General features: G+C 38.9%; 3 pseudogenes; all 3 read right to left on the bottom strand.

Annotated features, from left to right (window-relative positions):
* Window positions 1-1,438: 1,438 nt before the first annotated feature.
* LOC120112065 lies at window positions 1,439-1,536 on the bottom strand (annotated as a pseudogene).
* A 3,086-nt stretch (window positions 1,537-4,622) lies between these two features.
* On the bottom strand, window positions 4,623-4,720 carry LOC120112064 (annotated as a pseudogene).
* A 3,087-nt stretch (window positions 4,721-7,807) lies between these two features.
* On the bottom strand, window positions 7,808-7,905 carry LOC113461510 (annotated as a pseudogene).
* Window positions 7,906-19,376: the final 11,471 nt, after the last annotated feature.

Raw genomic sequence — 19,376 nt, 5'->3', positions numbered from 1 at the left:
TTAATACGAAACCTTGCTGCTTTCTGTTTTGAATTTTCTGCATTTAATTGTTTTAGAATCAGAATTTTATTGTTATCATATCTCATTAACCCTTGTTGCTAATTGAAAATTTAAGAAAAAAACTTTAAGAAAAGATCAAGGGTGATTATTCAAAAAAAAAACAGAAAAAAAAGAGAGGAAAAATCTAAAATTTTAAATTTCAAATTTCAGAATTCAAATTTCAAACTTCAACTCATAAAATTTAAAAAAAATAAATAATTTGCTTGATCACCTATTCAATGAAATTTAAAGTCATGTCATAAAACATTAAAAAAAAAATCTCTTGATTGTTGCATATAGTATAAGGCATCAGCATAAAATATTCTAAGGGCTGAACCCATTTAAAAAGATAAGGTCGGGATTTCATCCCTCGTCCTTAGCCCAAAAATCACCCCATTGCATAAATATCCTAAGCTTAACTAAAATCAACTAGACGTTGGCCCCTAAGGACATTCGAGCTCAATAGGATGAAGACCACCGAAAGTTGCACCAATTTCGCTTTGTGGCTTAGTTGATGTCTAGGCAAGCTTTGTCCCTATAAGGGAGACAGTTCATCTGTTCGAGGCAAGTGGGTTTTAAGTGGGACCTTTGCGAATGCATCGTGACCCCTCCACTTACCTGGGAGCTTACCTGGTCAACTCGGTTCATTAGACCGGATTGGAGGCTTAGGTGCCCTCTTCAAACCAGTTAGGAGCTGTCTAGAAATTTAAGAAAAACATTAGAAATTGAGGTGTAATGTTTAGTTGCATGTTTGATTGTGAATAGATTTTTGTTTTAGGGTGTAGTTTTAGGGTATCTTTAGTTGGTACTTACATTTATATTTATTTTTTTAAAAAAAACATAAAAAAAAAATTTAATTAAATTTTGTATGCTAGGTTGGAATAGGGACGACACCGGTCGATTAAGTCGTACAACTTTAGATCATCCCTTAGGACACATCTTTGAAATTCCTTCGCAGTATCTCACACCTTGTGAGATGGCAAATTTTCCTGATGATATAGGAAGTCACCATGGTGATGAAGGTAGACCCCCAGTTATGACACTTCGACAATACTTACATCCCACTAGGACTAGTCACCCTTCATGCATTATTATTCCTGTAAATGTAGGACACTTTGAAATCAAACCAGGAGTAATTCAATTGCTGCCCAAGTATCATGGGATGGAATCCGAGAACCCTTATCTTCACCTTAAGGATTTTGAGGAAATTAGCATCACATTTAGAGTGCCAAATGTATCGGAAGACGTCCTTAAATTGACCTTGTTTCCTTTTTCCTTAAAGGATAAAGCCAAAACATGGCTGAACTCCTTGAGACCTAGATCGCTTGGAACATGGCATGACATGCGAAGAGAATTCTTGAAAAAATTCTTTCCCGCACAAAGGACTAACTTTTTGAAAAGGCACATTAGTAATTTCCAACAAAAAGACCATGAAACATTTTATGAATGCTGGGAGAGATTTAAAGATTTGCTTCTCTCTTGTCCTCATCATGGGTTTAAAACATGGAGAACCATTAGTTTCTTTTACGAAGGGTTGTCTCCACAGTTAAAACAATTTATAGAGACTATGTGCAATGGTCTATTTTTGGAAAAGCAACCCGATGAGGCATGGGACTATTTGGACTCTCTCGCAGAGACTGCACAGTTAGGGGATACAGGGGATAGAGTGAATAAACATTTGCCTAAGCCTACCAGCATTCCACACGGGGGCCTTCACAACCATAGTACTCAGGATGATATTCAGGCTAAAATGGCAGCCCTTAGTAGGAAGGTAGAGGAAATTGAACTTAGAAGGATTGAACCCGTCAAGACCGTAGAACATAACAGCGAGTTTTGTAGGATTTGCGAGATGCCTGGCCATCTCATCACTGATTGCCCCACAATACCCGCATTCAAGGAAGTCTTGCACGATCAGGCCAATGTTATGAATACCTATCAAAAATCTTTCAATAATTCTTTTTCGGGTACTTACAACCCTGGATGGAAGAACCATCCAAATTTTAGATGGAGGAATGACCAACCTCAACAAGTATATAACCCGACTCCTCCACCTCTGCAACCTCATTATGCACATGCACCCCCTCAAAAATCCAGTCTCGAAGAAACTTTGCAATCTTTCATGCAAGACCAAGCTAAAATCAATGACGAATTAAGAAATCAACTGACAACGCTGACCACTGCTTTAAGTGCTCAAGAGGAAATAGGGGAGGCCCCGTTTCCGAAAAGAAAAAAAAGGGAAAAGGAAAAATATGGGGAGGTTAATGTTTTTAATGGAGAGCTGATTTCTTAGGTGAAGGGTGATGGAGGAACCTTTGATGTATTACTTTCTTTGAAGTAAATTCTGAACCTTTGCTCTTATTGATTTATATTTTTGATGTGTTATGGGTTCTTGCATAACTATTTTGTAGATAGATTTTTAATGGTTTATGTTTATTGGTACGTGGACTGCTTTAGTATTTGATTTGTCGTTGATGTAATAGGCACGATGAATGCTTAGAAATAGAGTTCATGTGTCCATAAAATATATTTCATGTTTTGATCTATTCTACTCTTACATCCTTAAACAAGAATCGCAGGATTTATTCTTGAATGCAATATTATCAAGGGGGATTCCGGATCCCTAACCATTTCTATTCGATTGAACTTTGTTCATTGATCTATTATTCTCTATTTTTAATTTCTGAAAATCAAAACATCATCTTAATCCACATATTCATTCAACTGAAAATTACATCTAAAAATTACGCTAAGAATCTATAGATCGTTCCCTGTGGATTCGACCTCGGACTTCCGAGATTTTACTACTTGTACGATCTCCTATACTTGGAAGATTAGTTTCGCGAAAGCATTTTTGCGAACGCGTCAAGTTTTTGGCGCCGTTGCCGGGGAGCGGCTGATTTATTAGTATAATTTTAGATTTAATTAGTACTTTAGTAGTTAGTCTTTTTCTTTCGAAAAACAAAAAAAAAAATTCTTTACTGCTGTTTTTTTATTCCCAGCACAGTCTGCATCAAACTCTGATATCAAAGTAATTAACCGTCTGATTGAACTCAAATTTGGTCGTCAGGTGCAGGACCTGTGTTTCTTTTATCCGAACGGTCTGATTGACATTCTGAAATTTTTAAGACTATTAGATTAATACGAAACCTTGCTGCTTTCTCTTTTGAATTTTCTGCATTTAATTGTTTTAGAATCAGAATTTTATTGTTATCATATCTCATTAACCCTTGTTGCTAATTGAAAATTTAAGAAAAAAACTTTAAGAAAAGATCAAGGGTGATTATTCAAAAAAAAAAAGCAAAAAAATAGAGGAAAAATCTAAAATTACAAATTTCAAATTTCAGAATTCAAATTTCAAACTTCAACTCATAAAATTTAAAAAAAATAAATAATTTGCTTGATCACCTATTCAATGAAATTTAAAGTCATGTCATAAAACATTAAAAAAAAAAATCTCTTGATTGTTGTATATAGTATAAGGCATCAGCATAAAATATTCTAAGGGCTGAACCCATTTAAAAAGATAAGGTCGGGATTTCATCACTCGTCCTTAGCCCAAAAATCACCCCATTGCATAAATATCCTAAGCTTAACTAAAATCAACTGGATGTTGGCCCCTAAGGACATTCGAGCTCAATAGGATGAAGACCACCGAAAGTTGCACGAAGTTCGCTCTTTGGCTTAGTTGATGTCTAGGCAAGCTTTGTCCCTATAAGGGAGACAGTTCATCTGTTCGAGGCAAGTGGGTTTTAAGTGGGACCTTTGCGAATGCATCGTGACCCCTCCACTTACCTGGGAGCTTACCTGGTCAACTCGGTTCATTAGACCGGATTGGAGGCTTAGGTGCCCTCTTCAAACCAGTTAGGAGCTGTCTAGAAATTTAAGAAAAACTTTAGAAATTGAGGTGTAAGGTTTAGTTGCATGTTTGATTGTGAATAGATTTTTGTTTTAGGGTGTAGTTTTAGGATATCTTTAGTTGGTACTTACATTTATATTTATTTTTTTAAAAAAAATATAAAAAAAAATTTAAAAAAAAATTAATTAAATTTTGTATGCTAGGTTGGAATAGGGACGACACCGGTCGATTAAGTCGTACAACTTTAGATCATCCCTTAGGACACATCCTTAAAATTCCTTCGCAGTATCTCACACCTTGTGAGATGGCAAATTTTTCTGATGATATAGGAAGTCACCATGGTGATGAAGGTAGACCCCCAGTTATGACACTTCGACAATACTTACATCCCACTAGGACTAGTCACCCTTCATGCATGATTATTCCTGTAAATGTAGGACACTTTGAAATCAAACCAGGAGTAATTCAATTGCTGCCCAAGTATCATGGGATGGAATCCGAGAACCCTTATCTTCACCTTAAGGATTTTGAGGAAATTAGCATCACATTTAGAGTGCCAAAGGTATCGGAAGACGTCCTTAAATTGACCTTGTTTCCTTTTTTCTTAAAGGATAAAGCCAAAACATGGCTGAACTCCTTGAGACCTAGATCGCTAGGAACATGGCATGACATGCAAAGAGAATTCTTGAAAAAATTCTTTTCCGCACAAAGGACTAACTTTTTGAAAAGGCACATTAGTAATTTCCAACAAAAAGACCATGAAACATTTTATGAATGCTGGGAGAGATTTAAAGATTTGCTTCTCTCTTGTCCTCATCATGGGTTTGAAACATGGAGAACCATTAGTTTCTTTTACGAAGGGCTGTCTCCACAGTTAAAACAATTTATAGAGACTATGTGCAATGGTCTATTTTTGGAAAAGCAACCCGATGAGGCATGGGACTATTTGGACTCTCTCGCAGAGACTGCACAATTATGGGATGCAGGGGATAGGGTGAATAAACATTTGCCTAAGCCTACTAGCATTCCACACGGGGGCCTTTACAACCTTAGTACTCAGGATGATATTCAGTTTAAAATGGCAGCCCTTACTAGGAAGGTAGAGGAAATTGAACTTAGAAGGATTGAACCCGTCAAGACCGTAGAACATAACAGCGAGTGTTGTAGGATTTGCGAGATGCCTAGCCATCTCATCACTGATTGCCCCACAATACCCGCATTCAAGGAAGTCTTGCACGATCAGGCCAATGTTATGAATACCTATCAAAAATCTTTCAATAATTCTTTTTCGGGTACTTACAACCCTGGATGGAAGAACCATCCAAATTTCAGATGGAGGAATGACCAACCTCAACAAGTATATAACCCAACTCCTCCACCTCTGCAACCTTATTATGCACATGCACCCCCTCAAAAATCCAGTCTCGAAGAAACTTTGCAATCTTTCATGCAAGACCAAGCTAAAATCAATGATGAATTAAGAAATCAACTGACAACGCTGACCATTGCTTTAAGTGCTCAAGAGGAAACAGGGGAGGCCCTGTTTCCAAAAAGAAAAAAAAGGGAAAAGGAAAAATATGGGGAGGTTAATGTTTTTAATGGAGAGCTGATTTCTTAGGTGAAGGGTGATGGAGGAACCTTTGATGTATTACTTTCTTTGAAGTAAATTCTAAACCTTTGCTCTTATTGATTTATATTTTTGATATGTTATGGGTTCTTGCATAACTATTTTGTAGATAGATTTTTAATGGTTTATGTTTATTGGTGCGTGGACTGCTTTAGTATTTGATTTGTCGTTGATGTAATAGGCACGATGAATGCTTAGAAATAGAGTTCATGTGTCCATAAAATATATTTCATGTTTTGATCTATTCTACTCTTACATCCTTAAACAAGAATCGCAGGATTTATTCTTGAATGCAATATTATCAAGGGGGATTCCGGATCCCTAACCATTTCTATTTGATTGAACTTTGTTCATTGATCTATTATTCTCTGTTTTTAATTTCTGAAAATCAAAACATCATCTTAATCCACATATTTATTCAACTGAAAATTACATCTAAAAATTACGCTAAGAATCTATAGATCGTTCCCTGAGGATTCGACCTCGGACTTCCGAGATTTTACTACTTGTACGATCTCCTATACTTGGGAGATTAGTTTCGCGAAAGCATTTTTGCGAACGCGTCAAGTTTTTGGCGCCGTTGCCGGGGAACGGCTGATTTATTAGTATAATTTTAGATTTAATTAGTACTTTAGTAGTTAGTCTTTTTCTTTCGAAAAACAAAAAAAAAAAAATCTTTACTGCTGTTTTTTTATTCCCTGCACAGTCTGCATCAAACTTTGATATCAAAGTAATTAACCATCTGATTGAACTCAAATTTGGTCGTCAGGTGCAGGACCTGTGTTTATATTATCTGAACGGTCTGATTGGCATTGTGAAACTTTTAAGACTATTAGATTAATACAAAATCGTGCTGCTTTCTGTTTTGAATTTTCTGCATTTAATTATTTTAGAATCAGAATTTTATTGTTATGATATCTCATTAACCCTTGTTGCTAATTGAAAATTTAAGAAAAAAACTTTAAGAAAAGATCAAGGGTGATTATTCAAAAAAAAAAAGAAAAAAAAGAGAGGAAAAATCTAAAATTTCAAATTTCAAATTTCAGAATTCAAATTTCAAACTTCAACTCATAAAATTTAAAAAAAATAAATAATTTGCTTGATCACCTATTCAATGAAATTTAAAGTCATGTCATAAAACATTAAAAAAAAAACCTCTTGATTGTTGCATATAGTATAAGGCATCAGCATAAAATATTCTAAGGGCTGAACCCATTTAAAAAGATAAGGTCGGAATTTCATCACTCGTTCTTAGCCCAAAAATCACCCCATTGCATAAATATCCTAAGCTTAACTAAAATCAACTAGACGTTGGCCCCTAAGGACATTCGAGCTCAATAGGATGAAGACCACCGAAAGTTGCACCAATTTCGCTCTATGGCTTAGTTGATGTCTAGGCAAGCTTTGTCCCTATAAGGGAGACAGTTCATCTGTTCGAGGCAAGTGGGTTTTAAGTGGTACCTTTGCGAATGCATCGTGACCCCTCCACTTACCTGGGAGCTTACCTGGTCAACTCGATTCATTAGACCGGATTGGAGGCTTAGGTGCCCTCTTCAAACCAGTTAGGAGCTGTCTAGAAATTTAAGAAAAACATTAGAAATTGAGGTGTAATGTTTAGTTGCATGTTTGATTGTGAATAGATTTTTGTTTTAGGGTGTAGTTTTAGGGTATCTTTAGTTGGTACTTACATTTATATTTATTTTTAAAAAAAAATATAAAAAAATTTTTTTTAAAAAAAATTAATTAAATTTTGTATGCTAGGTTGGAATAGGGACGACACCGGTCGATTAAGTCGTACAACTTTAGATCATCCCTTAGGACACATCCTTGAAATTCCTTCGCAGTATCTCACACCTTGTGAGATGGCAAATTTTCCTGATGATATAGGAAGTCACCATGGTGATGAAGGTAGACCCCCAGTTATGACACTTCGACAATACTTACATCCCACTAGGACTAGTCACCCTTCATGCATGATTATTCCTGTAAATGTAGGACACTTTGAAATCAAACCAGGAGTAATTCAATTGCTGCCCAAGTATCATGGGATGGAATCCGAGAACCCTTATCTTCACCTTAAAGATTTTGAGAAAATTAGCATCACATTTAGAGTGCCAAATGTATCGGAAGACGTCCTTAAATTGACCTTGTTTCCTTTTTCCTTAAAGGATAAAGCCAAAACATGGCTGAACTCCTTGAGACCTAGATCGCTAGGAACATGGCATGACATGCAAAGAGAATTCTTGAAAAAATTCTTTCCCGCACAAAGGACTAACTTTTTGAAAAGGCACATTAGTAATTTCCAACAAAAAGACCATGAAACATTTTATGAATGCTGGGAGAGATTTAAAGATTTGCTTCTCTCTTGTCCTCATCATGGGTTTGAAACATGGAGAACCATTAGTTTCTTTTACGAAGGGTTGTCTCCACAGTTAAAACAATTTATAGAGACTATGTGCAATGGTCTATTTTTGGAAAAGCAACCCGATGAGGCATGGGACTATTTGGACTCTCTCGCAGAGACTGCACAATTATGGGATACAGGGGATAGAGTGAATAAACATTTGCCTAAGCCTACTAGCATTCCACACGGGGGCCTTTACAACCTTAGTACTCAGGATGATATTCAGGCTAAAATGGCAGCCCTTACTAGAAAGGTAGAGGAAATTGAACTTAGAAGGATTGAACCCGTCAAGACCGTAGAACATAACAGCGAGTGTTGTAGGATTTGCGAGATGCCTGGCCATCTCATCACTGATTGCCCCACAATATCCGCATTCAAGGAAGTCTTGCACGATCAGGCCAATGTTATGAATACCTATCAAAAATCTTTCAATAATCCTTTTTCGGGTACTTACAACCCTGGATGGAAGAACCATCCAAATTTCAAATGGAGGAATGACCAACCTCAACAAGTATATAACCCAACTCCTCCACCTCTGCAACCTCATTATGCACATGCACCCCCTCAAAAATCCAGTCTCGAAGAAACTTTGCAATCTTTCATGCAAGACCAAGCTAAAATCAATTATGAATTAAAAAATCAACTGACAACGCTGACCACTGCTTTAAGTGCTCAAGAGAAAGGTAAGCTACCAGCTCAACCACAACCTAATCCTCAAGTCTATGGCGGTAGCAATGCATCATCATCAACTTTGCATAAAGAATAAGCAAAGAGTGTAATAACTTTGCGAAGTGGTAAGGTTATTGACCGACCAATCCCAGAACAAGCTCAAGTCATACCTGATTTTGACCCTCCCAAGACAGAAGAAAAGGATACCGAAGAAACCGAAGCACCAACATCAACTGAAAAAATTAAATATCCTTTTCCTGCACCATTTCCACAAAGATTAAAGCCCTTGCAAAAGCTTGGACCAAACTCTGAAATTCTTGAGCTTTTTAAGCAAGTAAAAATCAATGTACCTTTTCTTGATGCGATCAAACAAGTGCCTTCCCATGCAAAATTTTTGAAAGATTCGTGCACTGTCAAGCGTCGTTTAAATGTCAAGAAGAAGGCATTTTTGGCTTAAAATGTGAGTGCAATTTTACAGCATAACATTCTCCCTAAATATAAGGATCCAGGTTGCCCAACTATCTCGTGCATCATTGGCAATTTTAGGATTGAGCGAGCATTGCTAGATTTAGGAGCGAGTGTGAATTTGTTGCCATATACGGTATATGAGCAACTCGGTATGGGTGAGTTGAAGCCAACAACTGTGACCTTACAATTAGCTGACAGGTCAGTGAAAGTCCCTAGAGGGATTATTGAAGATGTGTTGGTCCAAGTAGATAAGTTCTATTTTCCTGTTGACTTTATCGTACTGGACATACATCCTGCTTCCAATTCACTATCTCAGATTCCGGTCATCTTAGGACGTCCATTCCTTGCAACTTCTAATGCATTGATCAATTGTAGGAATGGTGTCATGAAGCTTTCTTTTGGCAATATGACCTTGGAACTGAACGTCTTTAGTATAGGTAAACAACCCAGTGATCATGAAGAAAGTAAAGAAGTTGAATGGGTTGAAACCATTGCGGAAGAATATCTGTTAAAAGAAATATTTACTGAATCGGCCGACAATGGTTTGATAGATTGGTGTTCTGAAGGTACTGCTGATGATGTGGTCCCACCTGTTTTAGATAATTCGGATGTCATGATGGTCCATGGGTGGAGACCAAGAATAGAGGAATTTGAATAGTTGCCACCTCGAAAAGCAAAGATAGTACCATCCCATGAACAAACACCTAAGCTCGAGTTGAAACCTTTACCGAAGGAACTCAAGTATGCCTTTCTTGGACCCGAGGACACATTTCCTATAATCATCTCATCTAATCTGGATCATGCCCAAGAAAGAAAATTACTTTGTGTTCTAAAGAAACATAAAGGAGCTTTAGGGTGGTCTATTGCCGACTTGAAGGGGATTAGCTCTTTAATTTGCACGCACCGGATATATTTGGAGGATAATGCAAAATCCACAAGGCAAATGCAGTGTAGGCTGAATCCTACGATGAGAGATGTAGTTAAAGCAGAAGTCTTCAAGTTGCTTGACGTGGGTATTATTTACCCAATTTTCGATAGCAAGTGGGTGAGTCCTACTCAAGTCGTGCCCAAGAAAGCAGGTTTGACGGTAGTCAAAAATGATCAGGGTGAACTAGTTCCAACTCGTGTTCCGACGAGTTGGCGCATGTGTGTTGATTACCGAAAATTGAATTTGGTCACTAGGAAGGATCACTTTCCCCTACCCTTCCTAGACCAAATTTTGGAAAGAGTTGCAGGACACAAATTCTATTATTTTCTCGATGGCTATTTCGGGTACTACCAAATCGAGATTTCACCAGAAGATCAAGAGAAGACTACCTTCACTTGTCCTTTTGGCACATTTGCTTTCCGTCGGATGCCATTCGGGTTGTGTAATGCACCTGCGACATTCCAAAGATGCATGCTCAGCATTTTTGAAGATATGAACGAGAAATTTTTAGAAGTGTTTATGGATGATTTCTTTGTTTTTGGCGATTCTTTTGATGATTGCTTGTCACATTTACAAGCAGTCTTAGCTCGATGCATGGAAAAGAATCTGATACTGAATTGGGAGAAATGCCACTTCATGGTGCCAAAGGGAATTGTCCTAGGACATATAGTTTCATCGAAGGGCATGGAAGTTGATAGAGCCAAGATTGATTTAATCTCCAAGCTACCTGCACCCAAGATGGTTAGAGATGTCAGATCATTTTTGGGTCACGCAGGATTTTATAGGAGGTTCATCAAGGACTTTAGTGTCATAGCTCGACCATTATGTAACCTCCTATCCCTTGATACACCATTTAATTGGACTGAAACATGTCAAGAGGCATTCGAAAAGTTGAAGGCTATGCTTAGCACTGCACCCATCGTGCGACCACCTGATTGGTCATTATCTTTTGAGATCATGTGCGATGCTAGTGACTATGCGATAGGAGCTGTCCTAGGACAACGCAAGGATAATAAGCCATATGTCATCTACTATGCAAGCAAAACCTTAAATGATGCTCAAATGAATTACACCACCACCGAGAAGGAATTGCTTGCCGTAGTATTTGCATTAGAGAAATTTCGTTCTTATATCCTTGGTGCTCCTATTGTTATCTTTACGGACCATGCAGCGCTAAAATATTTACTGGATAAGAAAGAGGCCAAACCACGCTTAATACGATGGATACTTCTACTCCAAGAATTTGACATCACTATCAAAGATAAAAAGGGAGTAGAGAATGTGGTTGCTGACCATTTATCACGGCTAGTTGTTCATGATTTGGTGCCACAGTTGCCCATCAAGGACTCGTTCCTTGAAGAGCAATTATTTACACTTTCTACTATGCCATGGTATGCTGATATTGTAAACTTTCTTGTCACGAACCGGATGCCGGAGCATTGGGGATCGAATGATAAGAATAATTTCTTGTGTGAAGTAAGAAGTTATTATTATGATGCCCCCTATTTGTTCAAGTATTGCAATGATCAAATCTTTAGAAGATGCATTCCGGATCATGAGATACAAAGTGTACTCTCTTTTTGTCATGCCAGTGCTTGCGGAGGACACTTTGCATCTAAGAAAACGGCAGCTAAGGTGTTGCAATGTGGTTTTTATTGGCCTACAGTATTTAAAGATGCCCACGAGTTTTGTAGGACATGTGACCAATGTCAACGTGTAGGAAGTCTAACTCGTAGGCAAATGATGCCTCTTCAGCCCCTTACTGCTATTGAAATTTTTGACATGTGGGGCATTGATTTCATGGGTCCGTTTCCACCATCTTTTGGCCATGAGTACATTTTAGTTGGTGTAGAGTATGTATCCAAATGGATAGAAGCTGTGTCTTGTCGAACAAATGACCACAAACCAGTTTTAAAATTTCTTAAAGAAAACATATTTTCTAGGTTTGGAATGCCCAAGGTTATAATTAGTGATGGGGAAAAACATTTCTATAATAAATCTTTTGAGATTCTGTTACGAAAGTACGGTATCACCCATAGAATTGCAACCCCTTATCACCCGCAGACTAGTGGCCAAGTGGAGTTAGCCAATCGGGAGATTAAACGAATTTTAGAGAAAACGGTGAATCCATCACGCAAAGACTGGTCTTTAAAACTTTCTGACGCATTATGGGCTTACCGTACTGCTTATAAAACTATTCTTGGTATGTCCCCGTATCGGCTAGTCTATGGAAAAGCATGTCATCTACCTGTTGAAATAGAGCATAAATCGTATTGGGCCATTAGAAAATTAAACTTTGAACTGTCAGATGCTGGTTTAGCTAGAAAAATACAACTAAGTGAGTTGAATGAAATTCGTCGGGATGCATATGACAATGCTAGACTTTGTAAAGAACGAATGAAAATTAGGCATGATAAATCAATTCTAAGAAAATCTTTTGAACCTGCACAAAAAGTTCTTTGTTATGACTCTCGCTTACATCTGTTTCCTGAAAAGTTACGATCAAGATGGACAGGTCCTTTCATTGTAAAAACGGTTTTTCCACACGGGGCAATTGAAATTGAGAATCCACAGGATGGCAAAATTTTTAAGGTTAATGGACACAGATTAAAACCTTTTCTTGAAAATTTTGCAGATGAAGAGGACTCCTGTCCCTTGGAGGAGCCTTCTTATGACTGAACATGACGGCCAAGGTATGTGTATATTAGTTAGAATTAAATTTTTTCTTTTATTTTTAGTTTTCTTCTTATTTTGTAGGTCTTCTTTTCTAGAAATCAACAGCTCAAGGTATTCTTCTTCTCTCTATTATTTTCTCTATTGTCTCTCATATATAGTTTTCTTGCATTTTTTTACATTGAGGACAATGCAATATTTAAGTTGGGGGGAGGAAAATATTTTGATCAAAAAAAAAAAAAACTTATTTTTGCATTTGATTTATTCCATTACTCTCTTTTCTGAGCAAATGCACGTGTATTTTCATATTAAGCTTGTGCAACTATTAAGGCAAGGAACACATGCATACTATGACTGATCAGAGAGCTATACAAAGGAAGGCCATCTCACATATGTACTTAATGACAATAGGAAGGCCTCAAGAGTTCATATTTGTTAACTGCATTTTTGTTAGCCTTATCCATAAAAGAAGTATGAGTATCCTTGTTCGTACCATAAGGTTTAGGATTTGGTTTTCACATAAAGATAGAGGTTGAATATCCCGACTAGATTACTTAGGTGCCTTATGATCCGACCTTGGTTGACCTATAGTCACGATGCAGTCACATATATAATAAAAATATTTATATGGTTCAGTCTACCATCTCTTTTCTTGCATAATTATTATTCAAAAAATAAATAAATAAATAAATAAATAAATACTTATGATGACAAGTCTGGCCTCGTGGCGTAGTCTGGTTCGAGTAATTAAGTCCGAGGGGTGTTTCACCTAATGTCTTGAGCCAACTGGATCGGGGGTCATTGACTGAAAGCTCGCTACATGGACCTTACTAGAGCCTAATAGGGTTGGATAGCTGTAATTGTCATGTGTATTGAAAAAAAATAATAAAATAAAATAAAAAAAATATGAAATGAAATAAAAATAAGCATGAATGAGTTGGTTAGGCTGAACCTAGTGACATGTGGTAATGACTGGTTTGACTCCATTGTGTTGGACCTCTGTGTACCCGGGTTGTTTAGTTGGGATTGATAGCTCTTTCTTTACATGCAAACCATTCTTGACAAATTTAGACAACATGTGATATTCTGAAAATTTGATGGATCAGGTTCTAACAAATTGTAGAAAACATTTGTGAACTTGAGTAGTGCACCTAAAACTCAGGCGGTGCCCGATTGTGGTGGAGGTATTAGTACTCTGAGAAAGTCATGCGATTTGATGCACACTACACTTTTATATTTCCTTGCTTTGACAGTTGCCATGCTTGAAAATATATATCAATTAATTACATGTGTATTAGCTTAGGATTTATTTTATATTTTTATTAGAATCTCATGTCATATCATTCATGATGTTTGTGGGTAACATCCCTGAAAACCCTCACGAGACAACACTCGTCCATTAGGGTAACCTGGGGGTTTAACGGCTTGTTGCACGTGCTAAGTGCAATCGTGATTCCTACGAAAGTGAGTATTTATCTTAATTTTATGCAATTAGTTCTAATAAAACATCAAAGGATCAACCAACACTTTTTGTACTCTCATGTTATTGTTTACTCTGAATTGCTAGAGACTAGCAATAAGCTAGTTGGGGGGTATGATGAGAGCACAAAAGTGCGATCTAAGTACCAATTAACTTAGCCTAATGCTAGCAAAATAATGATAAATAATAGGTGTTAACATTTACATGATTAAATATTTTATCCTTAGCACTTATTATAATTTTTATCATTATATAAAGTCATCTCTTTCCAGCTACAGAACAGAGCCCAGATTCAGCCGTTCGCAAGCACCTCAGCATCCTTGCCGCGTCCGTGAACCACATCAGCCCTCTCAAGATCCGCCTGCGTCTCAGGATCTGTGATCGAATCACACTGCGATCAGGACTTTCTCCCGTGCGTCCATGAAGCATCCAGCCGTCCACGGTTCATCCCCATATCCTGCATCCGAGTCCCAGTTCACACCATCGGTCAGCGTCCGCATGTGATCAGCTCCCAGCATTCATCATCTCCCGAGCAACTCGCTTCCCAACGATTTCATCTCCTCCCAGCTCCAACGATGAAGCCCAGCCGTGTCCGCATCTTTGAGCATACGAATCTTAGCGTCCGCATGCAGCCATCATCCGCGAGTATCTCCGCATGCCATCCAGATCCTCACGAGTACACGCATTCATCCAGTCGTTCGCTAGAATCCCAGCATTTCCGCGTGCAAATCTTCCGCTTGTGAAGCCATCCAGTCACCTGAGTTCCAGCCACATCAGCTCCCAGCGTCCGCGAGTAGGTCAGCATCCCGTGATTTCAGCATCGGCGATCAAGCTTCCGCGCATGCATCTCAAAGCTCACCGTGTTGGGAACCCGCCCATGCCGCTGATATTTCAAAAATTTTCAGATGGCAGCGGAATCGGCATGCACGGGTTCGACGCTCATCGCATGAACGTTGTTTCGAGACCTTTCGTAATTAGGTAAGAATTAAAACTTTTAAAACTATTAGGAAGATCAAATCTTCACCTTGCGCGGGTAGATGATCACCGCAAATCTGAATTCGTGGTTTTGGAAGAGGGTTCGCTTGAAGCCATTCAAACGTCCGGCCTCTACGGGTATCCACACGAAGCAGGATCCGATCCAAGCTCTCTATCTCACCGGGGTGCTAGCTCCCTTGCAAAGATAGCTTTGATGGCTGATCTCCTCTCTTTCAATCAACCCTTGATTGTGCTTGAGAGGAGGAAGAAGAAGGATGAAGATGGGAAGAAGATCAAAAGCCCCTGCAGCCTTCTTCTCTTTTCATGCGTTGGAGCCAAGGAAGAAGACCAAGAGGAGGGAGACGCCTCCTCTTCTTTTCCCTTTGCTGATGGCGGCTGAACCAAGGAAGGGAGAGGGGTGGCCACGTGATGGAAGAGGAGAGGGAGAGCTCTTCTAGGGCGCCGGCCCCCTTTGCCCCTTTTTATAACCATCTAGGGCTCCTACAATCTAGGAGCCCTAGAGTTATTTCCTAAGAGGGGCTCTCTTCTCCCTTCTCCACATGGAAAAGGGAGGGGCATATCCCCCTCCTCATGGTAAACCCTAATCCACATTAAGTAGGGTTTGAAATGCCCTAATGTGGTCAAGCCTTAATCCAATTAGGCTTAGTCCAAGGGTGAACCAATTAGGATCCAATCTAGGTAAGTCCTAATCCAATTAGAACTTAAATCAATTTTGACTCAATTGAACTCTTCAATCCTAATCCAATTAGGAGTCTTATTGATTCATTAGATTAATAATTAATTGTGACTTAAGAAATCCTAATCCAAATTAGGACATATTTAATTTTAGTCCTAATCCAATTAGGACTCTATTTGAATCCGAAGTCCTAATCTAATTAGGATTTCTAGGAATCCTACTCCAAGTAGGAATCCTATTTTAATTCAAAATTTCTAATCTCATTAGGATTGTAGGAATCCTATTCCAAGTAGGAATCCCAGTCCTACTCCAAGTAGGATTCCCAGTCCTAATCCAATTAGGACTCTAGGAATCCTACCTGAAGTAGGATTTGTGTTTAAGTCCAATTAATTAATTTCCTTTGTTCCTTCTTCAACTTCTTATCAATCAAATTGATTACTTGTGATTCCTAATCACGATTTCAACCATCGGATCGGTCAATACTTCTAGTGTGTGTGACCCCATAGGTTCTATTCTGACTGGTAGTGAGATATATTATGATCTCTATCACAATATCATTGAAAACTCCTTTCAATGGGTTGGAACGATTCCAACTCAACTCGTTAGGGTTTATCGATCATCAAGATAATCCCTATGAGTCCCACCATCCACCAGTGACACCTAGCAGCATGTAGTGGCTACCCAGCAGAATGGAATGATGAACCTCTAGGTGCAGTTAACATGTGATACAGTCCTACTATCGTGGATCCCTACAGGACGGAGGTCATGGACAACTCGTCAAACCCCATCGTCTGTCATATGTCAAGATTTATTCGACTTGAGTTCGATAGTGGAAAACTCTTTTTCCACTTTATATTACTGCCCTGGCCAAGGTCTTAGAACTCAGTCTAACAAATCACATAGGATCACTCCTCTTCTATCAAGGTCGATAGATTCCTTATAGGTGCATACCCTACTCCTACAGTGAACCTACTGCAGCCAATCTACACTGCATGGACCCATATGGCTAGAGACCATGTATGTGTGCAGTCAAACTACAATAACCTCACTGTGAGTAGCCGAAGCACCGCAGGTCAAAGGACCAGTCACACTACTGCAACATCAAGCAAGTCACTGACGAGTGGATAGACATCCAAGTGACTTCTTGTCTTGGTCACGCTCAGTACCCTTGTTCTCTAACAAGCACCTGCACTATCACTTCAGTGTCCCTACACTGTGGACTCAAGTCTCGTCCATCCAGAAGGAAAGTGATCTGTGCACTGATCGGATCGATCACCGTCCTCGTGATGATCCTTTGATCAGGAGCATTTAGAAATTAATCACCAATGATACATGGCTCAAATTCTCAACTCTTGAGAATATGTATCATCATCTTATTAATTCCTTGGACGATTCATAGACACATAAATAATATGAATGAAAAGATGCCTTTTATTTATTCAATAATAAACAGTCAAGTACAAAATTATGTCCCTAGAATCAACAATGTGTCAGCCAAATTGGCTTCTAGGGCATACATCTAACAATCTCCCACTTGCACTAAAGCCAATTGGTCATATATCTTAGGCCCATCTTCTCAAGGTGGGCTTCAGTCTTTTGCTGACTTAGCTGCTTAGTGAACGGGTCTGCCACGTTATCCGCGGAGTCTACTCTCTGCATTTCTTCTCAACATAGTCGCGTATGAGATGGAAGCGCCGCTCTATGTGCTTGGACTTCTGATGAGACCATGGCTCCATAGCTAGTGCTATGGTGCCAATGTTATCGCAGTAAAGTGTTATGGCATCTAATGACATTACACCTAACTCTGCAATTAACTTTTAATCAGAAGGTTTCCACTGCACCCTTGGATACGGCTTAACATTCAGCTTCTAAGGTAGAATCTATAATAATCGGTTGTTTGGAACTCTTCCAATTTACTGAACCACAATTGCACATATTCTGATGTAGACTTTCTATCATCAATATGTGTGCATCCTTCTACCTTCAACTCTGATCTTCTCACAAAGACCACGAACATGTCCTTAGTTCTTCTCAAGTACTTAAGACTGTTCTTTCACAGCTATCCAGTGCTTCTTGCCTGGATCCGACTGATATCTGCTTGTGACACTCACAGCAAGAGCTATATCAGGTTATGTACACAGCATGGCATACATGAGGCTTCCCATTGCCGATGCATAGGGAATCATGCTCATGTGTTGAATCTCTTCAGCACCTCCTCTATGTACATCTTCTGTGAAAGGCCAAGCATTCTTTTAGATCTATCTCTATAGACCTTTATTTCCAAAATATAGGATGCTTCCCCAAGGTCTTTCATGGAGAATTCTTTTGACAACCAGACCTTGACCGAGGTTAGCATGGGAATATCATTCCCAATCAGGAGAATGTCATCTACGTACAGTACGAGAAAAACGACAACACTCCCACTAACCTTTTTGTAAACACACGGTTCCTCTTCGTTTTTGATGAAATCAAACGTTTTGATTGCGTCATCGAAATGAGTGTTCCAACTCCGAGATGCTTGCTTTAGTCCATAGATGGACCTTTGCAGCTTGCAGACCTTGTGATCTCCATCACTGGAAGTAAAACCCAAAGGCTGTTCCATATAGATATCTTCATCAAAATATCCATTCAGGAAAGCAGTTTTCACATCCATCTGCCAGATTTCATAATCATGAAATGCTGCAATGGCAAGCAATGTTCGGATGAATTTTAGCATGGCTACAGGTGAAAAGGTCTCCTGATAGTCAATGCCTTTGCGCTGACTATACCCTTTCGCCACAAGCCTTGCCTTATAGGTCTCTACCTCTCCATCCGAACCTATTTTCCTTTTGTAGATCCATTTACATCCAATAGGTACAATACCTTCTGGTGGGTCTACTAAGGTCCAGACTTGGTTGGAATGCATGGAGTCTAACTCTGACTTCATAGCTTCCAGCCATTTCTCGGAATCGATATCAGATATCGCCTCGTTGTAGGTTTTAGGATCCTGTATGTGATCCCTATCTTCCACTAGGAACATTTCCTCGGTATCCTCTTCTAGTATACCTAAGTATCTATCGGGAGGATGGGAGACCCTACTAGATCTACGAGGTGGTCGAGGGACATCGTGTACTGGCTCTGTATGAATGGGTTCAATAGGATCCATGACTCGTTGCTTTTCAGAGACTTTCTCTTCAAGCTCAATTTTCCTCCCACTGCCTCTATCAAGGATAAACTGATTTTCCAAGAAGATGGCATGACGGCTCACAAACACATTGTGATCCTCTGAGACGTAAAAATTGTATCCTAATGACTCTTTAGGATATCCTATAAAACGAGCACTTATGGTCCTAGCCTCTAACTTGTCCGCCTATAGTCTCTTGACGTGGGCCGGGCATCCCCAAATCTTGAGATGACCCAGACTTGGTTTCTTACCATGCCATATCTCATACGGTGTGGTAGGAACGGATTTAGAGGGAACTCTATTCAATAAATAAATCGCTGTGAGTAAGGCATCTCCCCAAAGGAACATAGGTAAATCAGTGAAGCTCATCATGGACCTGACCATGTCCAACAGGGTC

This window comes from Phoenix dactylifera, chromosome 9 (assembly GCF_009389715.1).
Source record: "Phoenix dactylifera cultivar Barhee BC4 chromosome 9, palm_55x_up_171113_PBpolish2nd_filt_p, whole genome shotgun sequence".
Classification (NCBI taxonomy): Eukaryota; Viridiplantae; Streptophyta; class Magnoliopsida; order Arecales; family Arecaceae; genus Phoenix; species Phoenix dactylifera.
The sequence above is the reverse complement of the archived record's forward strand: the minus strand, read 5'-3'. Positions and strand labels throughout refer to the sequence as shown.